The 6,906-nt window shown below is 44.8% G+C and overlaps 1 protein-coding gene across 2 annotated transcripts in view; it reads right to left on the reverse strand.

Annotated features, from left to right (window-relative positions):
* Positions 1-3,092, reverse strand: part of fhl2a (four and a half LIM domains 2a) — an 8,529-nt gene extending 5,437 nt beyond the window's left edge. Inside the window, exon 1 of one of the 2 annotated variants that reach the window (XM_080786172.1) lies at positions 3,007-3,092. The gene's annotated coding sequence lies outside the window, so the exon portion shown is untranslated. Of the gene's footprint in view, positions 1-2,742; positions 2,764-3,006 lie in introns of those variants that run through there. The other variant, XM_080786173.1, reaches the window with a different exon arrangement.
* Between the last annotated feature and the right edge of the window lie 3,814 nt (positions 3,093-6,906).

The following is a 6,906-nucleotide window of genomic DNA, read 5'->3' on the forward strand; positions in this document are numbered from 1 at the left end:
GACTAAATCTACAGTTGATTTAGTCGACTAAATGGTATTTTGGCGGGCCTTGATGCCGTCGTAATGACTGATTTTATGCTTGCGACGCGATGTGAGCTTGTAGATCTGCTATTTTCAGCATGCTACCAAGTGTAAAATGACTTGTCTTTTACTTATACTGGATCTCTTGTCCACTAGTCCCCTTACTAACATTTTAGTTGACAATGTTGACTTTTAGATGATCGTGTCAAGATCTTTCTAGAATCTTCCAATGGCAGTCTGAGGAACGGGTCCCCCCCCTTTTCTTGGGCAACTCAAACCTGTGATCTTCTAGTCACAAGCTAATGGTTCTATATCCATTTAGGACGTTTACGATCTCTGTCTGAATTGGAGTCACATTTATGCATGCGCGCGTACACCTGCGCACACACTCTCTCTCTCTCTCTCTCTCTCTCTCTCTCTCACATAGCCACTTACGTGCACCTCAAAGTACAGCAGCACGGATAGTGCTAGCATTGTTGTACACAGTTTGTGAAATTAAAACATAACTACCCACATTTCCAATGAAAGATCAAATTTAGGTTTCTACAAATTAAATAAGACTTTAATCCATCTGTATGCTCACTGCAGCCGCCGAATTTCAGGCAAAAGACAATCATCCACACAATCTGAATAGGATTAACGTACATTTCACATGCAGGAGCAATAGTCACTATTGGCTTCTTCAGAACATTTGCGACAACAATGGTATGTATAAAAGCCTACATCTTGCCTTTTGACTTCCAGGGGAATATCGGAGAAAAATTGCTCAAAACAGAGAGCGAATGAGTATGCGTCTAAAGCATGGGTTCCCAAAGTGGAGTCCAGGGACCCCTAGGGGTACTCGAGGGAGTTCCAGGGGGTACCTAGCTCAATTAGAGATAGTTAGGAACCAAATGGACCCTTATGGGTCTGTAACTCAGAGAGTACAAACTCATTTGTACACTCTCAGAGTTAAATTAACATTGGTTTTACAAATTGGGGTGCCAGAGATAGAAATGCCATTAAATCAGGGGTCCGTAGCCTTAATGCGTGTGAAACTGGGGGTCCATGAAATTAATATGTTTCGGAATCACTGCTAGAGCCGTAAAAATTCCTCCCTTATCGGGGTCACTGGCATTCAAATCGGGGGGGGGGGGGAGTCCACTGCCTAATAAATGTTGATTTGGGGGGTCCTTGACACGAAAGAGTTTTGGAACCACTGGTCTAAAGTGTACTGCAGCACTATAGTGCCAGGCAGTTCACTGAACATCTCAATGACCTGCTGCACATGTAGTCTTATGTAATCTCATTTTTGGGTCAAGTGTTTTGACAGCTTTTCGGGAGTTCTTCAGAAACACCTCCCAACACTGGCCTGTATATCCATACAGTGCAGTCTATATCGGTCTCCCTACACTAGTCTGACAGGTACATGTGGCCCACGTACTGTACGACCCACGGGGGCCCCACTCTATATCTCAACTCTGACACAGTATCTAGAACCCTATATATATATATGAGACTGAGCCACAATGGTGGGAGTGGCACCCAGTGACATGCTACACTAATGACAAGTTATCTCTCTGGAAATTGGAATGCTTTTAGGGAGTCAACTAAAATGGGACACTTGACAGGTGGCCAGGACATTTATTTTTGTCACAATAAATCCCCTTCCCTATATTTTTGCTATACGCATACTGTGTATAGAATACAGTACAATAATGATTGTTTTTCATTTAAATAGCCCCCAATTGTATATGCATTGCATTTGCATCACAGACCATTATTTGATCCAATTCTTTTTTTTTTAAATCTCTGGTATAACAATATGCACGGTAAAATCCTAACTCTGGGAGTTCAGTTTGTACACTCTTGGAGTTACAGAGTACAGACCCATATATGCTTAATTTGGCTCCTGTCAGTCATTTACCTTGGGACCCCCGGGAGCTCCCTAAAGGACCCCTGGGGGTCGCTGGTCCCCGCGCTGACATCCAGTGGTTTGCAACAACAACAACATCCGAAACCAAGTTTTTAAATGTGTTGCGCCTCACATCTCTATGGTGATAATCCCTGTGAGCATGCGATGATATAATGTTGCTGACAAACACACTGCCTATAAATCTGTGCCAATCATAAACACCTGTCCTCACTCTGTAAAATGTGATTTGATCCTGCGGAAAGCGTCAGAGCATTCCTTAACATAATTGCATGAACATTTGAGAAAGACAAAACTAAACCAGTCACCTACAGTCAGTCTGTAGGTGATAGCTGGCATACGTTTAATGTCTATAAAAGATAGTATAAAGGAATGTGGAAATGAACGACAAGGGCAACAGATAATGTCGTTTTTAAACAAAGAAAAAGCTAATTAACGTTTGGATAAGTTGAATGTAGATAAAAAAAAGAGAGCAAAGAGTGGAAATGAAAACAGGGGCAACAGAAAATGATGTTTTTAGACAGAAAATAGATGCATAGCTGTTTTTAATTCAAGGAGATGCTGCTAGACTGTCCACAGGGAGTTTCCGAGACAGAGTGGAGGAGCTAAAGTTGAACAGTACTCCCAGAACAATCCTCGGTGTTCATTTATCCATTTGTAACTCAGAAAGTTGACAAACGTGACTCAACGGATCCGTAAGGGGGGGTGGGGGGGGGGTACAAATGGAACCCTAACAGACCCCAAATAGGTCCATTTGTTTCCATTTGTACACCCTGGCCTCTTGAGTTAAACGAACACTCTGGATTTACCTGGAGATTGGTTCAGAAATGCAGGGGATGTGGTGGAAAGTGGAAGAGGAGAGAGAGAGAGAGTGCATGGGGCAGATGCAGGGTGGTGGTGGGGTGGGGGTCGACAGTTGCATGTTGCCTCAGAGAAGGCGAGGAGGGAGGGATCAGGGATGAACAGAAAGACCTGTGAAGGTACAATACAAAAAGGTGAAGGAACGGATGAGTTGGAAAGATGGATGGATGGAAAAAGTGGAGCAGTGGAACAACAGAGCTGCGGGGTCTTACCTTCCTGTCTCAGGAGTGTGTGTGTCTGTGCGGAGTCTGTGGCCAGACTGAGAGAGAGGAGACGAAGTTGCGCTGTACTTACTCCTGATTGGATTACTCCACCCATTGGAGGCTAATTGACATGGAAGGGGAGGGGCGACAGTGGCGGGTAGCAGAATGCAGCAGGCGGTCCTTTTTGAGAATGTCTATATATACACCGTAGTGGCACAACACAGAGATAACCCCACGGCCACCCTTAACTCACTCACTCACTTTCAGCTATAGTCACATCGGCCTGCCCATGTGGCCTTTTAAGGTCTTTCAGTTATTCAGTAGTACACACGCGCACACACACACTCACTCACTCACTCACTCACTCACTCACTCACTCACTCACTCACTCACTCACTCACTCATAATTGCTCATTTGAAGCGAGTGAGTTGTTAATATGAAAACCAGGAGCAAAGCTGTTAAAACGTTGCATTCTTCTCTGTTTGTGACTCGATCTCTCCACTGTAACATTATCCGATCTTCACTCCATTTCCGTTTTCCCCGAGAAGCGGGCCAGTAATAACAAAAATATCAGCAGCATTCTTAGGAATGTAATTAAAGAGCACAAGCCTTCTCCAGGGTGAATTCTGGTAGTTTCTTTGCATCAGGTTAGATATTATCATCATGATAATATTGTATTATACACAGTATACACGCACACACATGCACGCACATTGCACACACTAAGACACAGAAATCAGAGAGAGAGAGAGAGAGAGAGAGAGATATTGATATTATGTTATGTTATGTTTGTCATATTTGTGATTGTGCTTTGGCAACACTTGTAAAATGTCATGCCAATAAAGCCTGTTGAATTGAATTGAATTGAGAGAGAGAGAGAGAGAGAGATAGATGGTGGGGGGTATAGGCTTCTTGCACGTTATTGAAAAGCATGCCAAAGGTCAAATGTCAAAGGTCATTGTGATGACATGTCTCTGCACTCAACTAGCTCATCTTTCTCTTCCTATAACGTTCTCCTCCCGTGAGAATAGCCAGTCATTGCGTGCGGTCCCATCAGCATGGTGTGGGGTATGGCATCCACGCATGGTAATGAGAGAAGCCTGTTTGGTTTCTAAGAGAATTGTAGCACCAAACCCCCCTCCCCTCTGTCTCTGTCTCTCTCTCTCTGTCTCTCTCTCTGTCTCTCTCTCTCTCTCTCTCTCTCTCTCTCTCTCTCTCTCTCTCTCTTCTCTCTCTCTGTCTCTCTCTCTCCCTCTCTCTCTCTCTCTCTCTCTCTCTCTCTCTCTCTCTCTCTCTCTCTCCCTCTCTCTCTCTCCGTTTGATGCAGGTTATTCTGACCTGGTGGTGGTGGTCCCTGGACACTCTCCAGTAAGAGAGGGGGATGAAATGCGTCATCAGCCCCTCCGCTAAGATTCGAGTGCATCTATTTGTAGACCTCTGCGGAGAGTAGTATGCTACTTAAAGAATTGTTAATCAGTAGGTATTTATATGTCCGCGAGTGTGAATGTATTTGTGTATGCTTGTGTGTGTGTGCGCCGCGCACGTGTGTGTGTCGCGTGTGTGTGTGTGTGTGTGTGTGTGTGTGTGTGTGTGTGTGTGTGTGCATTTGCGTGCATGCACTTTAGTGTACGCATAACAGTGTATCAGAAAGGGTCAAATGGAATTGTCAGAGGGGAGCCGCCTATATGCGTAGATTGGGAATACATCAATTTCCTGCCAAGATAGTGGTATTATCTATGAGTCTGATGGTCATCTCAAGAGGCCTTTTAGCTCAGCAGCCACTGGCCAAGGGCTAGGGCAGGCCTTTGTCCTCCTGCCAGGAAAACAAAAGTCCTGCAGAATATTACTGCGCATGAATGCGAGGTACAACTTAGGTCATAAGTTCATAACGACGATCATAACCCATAATCGTTGGTAATGGTGTGGTTGCGTGGCAAGCTGCACTATTGCTATTGCAATCCTGCGCTTAAATCGTTAAAAAAAATACGCTTTCTCCCCTCCGATTGGGCCAGAGATTCGGATCTCTTCCCGCAAGGCCCTCATCTGGTTGGACAGTATACGGTGACATACGTACCCAATTCAACTCTTCTAATTGAAAAATATTCCTATAGAGATAGGCAACCAGTTTCATATTGTTGTATAATCAAGTATATACCAGTATAAGATGCCCTGATAGCGAGAATAGCGACCTCGCCCTATAGGGCGAGGTACGACGTCACGAGGCGTGACCATATATGGAGGTGTGATGTCACGAGGCGTGACCATATATGGAGGCGTGACTAACGGGAGATGCATGGGTTTTCATATTAGACTCTAGTACTCTACCTACTGTCACAGAAGTCACTCGTCACTGACACTCATGAGAAACAGCAATTTGCACTGTAGAGATTTTTGGCATTGTATTTTGGCTAACATGCAAGAACACCAGTTTGAGACAGGAAACTACATTGAAAAGAAGGCAATGACCTGCGGACTGGAGGGGGAAATTTAAGTCAGATGACTTAGCTTGTTCATCAGAAGCAGTTGTTGTAATCTCTCTTTAGGAGATGAAGTCAAGAGTGAGGGATTTAATTTGATTTAGCTGCCTAGACTCCTTAAAACTGAAGTATTATCACATGGCGACCGGGTTTTAGTACCGAGTTGTACTGTTTGATTTGCTCCAGTCGCCAGTGGTTTTATTCACACAAGACCAATCCAGTCATAATGTAATAATAACTAATTATAATGATAGACTATAGGACGGCGGCAACGGCCTATTATGTGGAGTCATGCAGAGTTATGAAAAGCCTAGCCTGCATAGCAGTGCATATACGTTTGCACTTGTCCGTGGCGTGGACGTTTGTTGCCGGGATAAAGCGTGCCGAATGCCTCAGGGAGTTCACCCGGGTCGCATTCGTCACGCCATGGCGAGTGCAAACGTCACGTAAAGCCCAGCATAAAGTTCACACACCACAAACACTAATGTCTCATAAAGCCATGGCCTATATCACTCAAGGAGTCTGACTATAGAACCGATGCCTCCTCCTCCTCGGAGGAGGAGGAGGCATCCTTTTTGTATTTTTGTATTCTCGGGGTCCAGTAGTAAACCCCTCCCAATTGCCGTTTGGCACATTCCTGCAAGGGGTCACCTGAAGCTCACACCCCAAATCTGGGAATCTTTGGTCTGTCTGTCGCTCCTCAAGTAATTTCTCGGACACTCTAGGGATTCTGTATGCAGATATATTTTCTGGGGCAGTGATTTAGTGACTTATTATTATGATGATGATGATGATAGTATGATGATATATCTATAAATTCACAAAATGTGTGTGTGCGTGCGTGCGTGCGTGTAGTCACTGTTTGTGTGTCTCCAGCGTATCTGGAGAACTGTCCGACCAATCAACTTGAAACTCCACGTGCATAACAGTATCACTACCAGTAAGACGGCCTAAAGGACGAGGTCGCGCTGAAACAACAGAGCTTCTTAATGCGGCACAGTTAAGAAGCAGGAGTTATACCATACATCTGTGAGGTGTCCGTGAGGTCAGATGTAGAGTTGCTGGCCGGCTCCATGATCCAGTCTTCTCCATGTATTGTCATCCAGGGTTTGATGAGGTCAGTGTCGTGATCTTCATATATGGAGATCTAGGTGATGATAGTCAGCTTCATGTATGGAGATGTGTTGTACCAACTTGGTTCATTTGCAAGTGTGACTCGATCGCGTTACTTTTCGGGCTGCCGGGCACGGCTGCACTAATTACTTTGGGGCTAGGCCCGTCTAGAGTTTAAATGGACGGGTATCAGTCAAAAGGGAGACATCGAAGAGGAAGGATGGATGGGGAAGGATCAACATAGCAGCAGGTCAGTTCCATATATGGAGATCTAAGGGTTTGAGGTCAGATGTAGAGTTGCTGGCCAATATTGATGGC

This window comes from Protomyctophum bolini (genome assembly GCF_963924005.1).
Source record: "Protomyctophum bolini genome assembly, chromosome: 16".
NCBI classification, from domain to species: Eukaryota; Metazoa; Chordata; class Actinopteri; order Myctophiformes; family Myctophidae; genus Protomyctophum; species Protomyctophum bolini.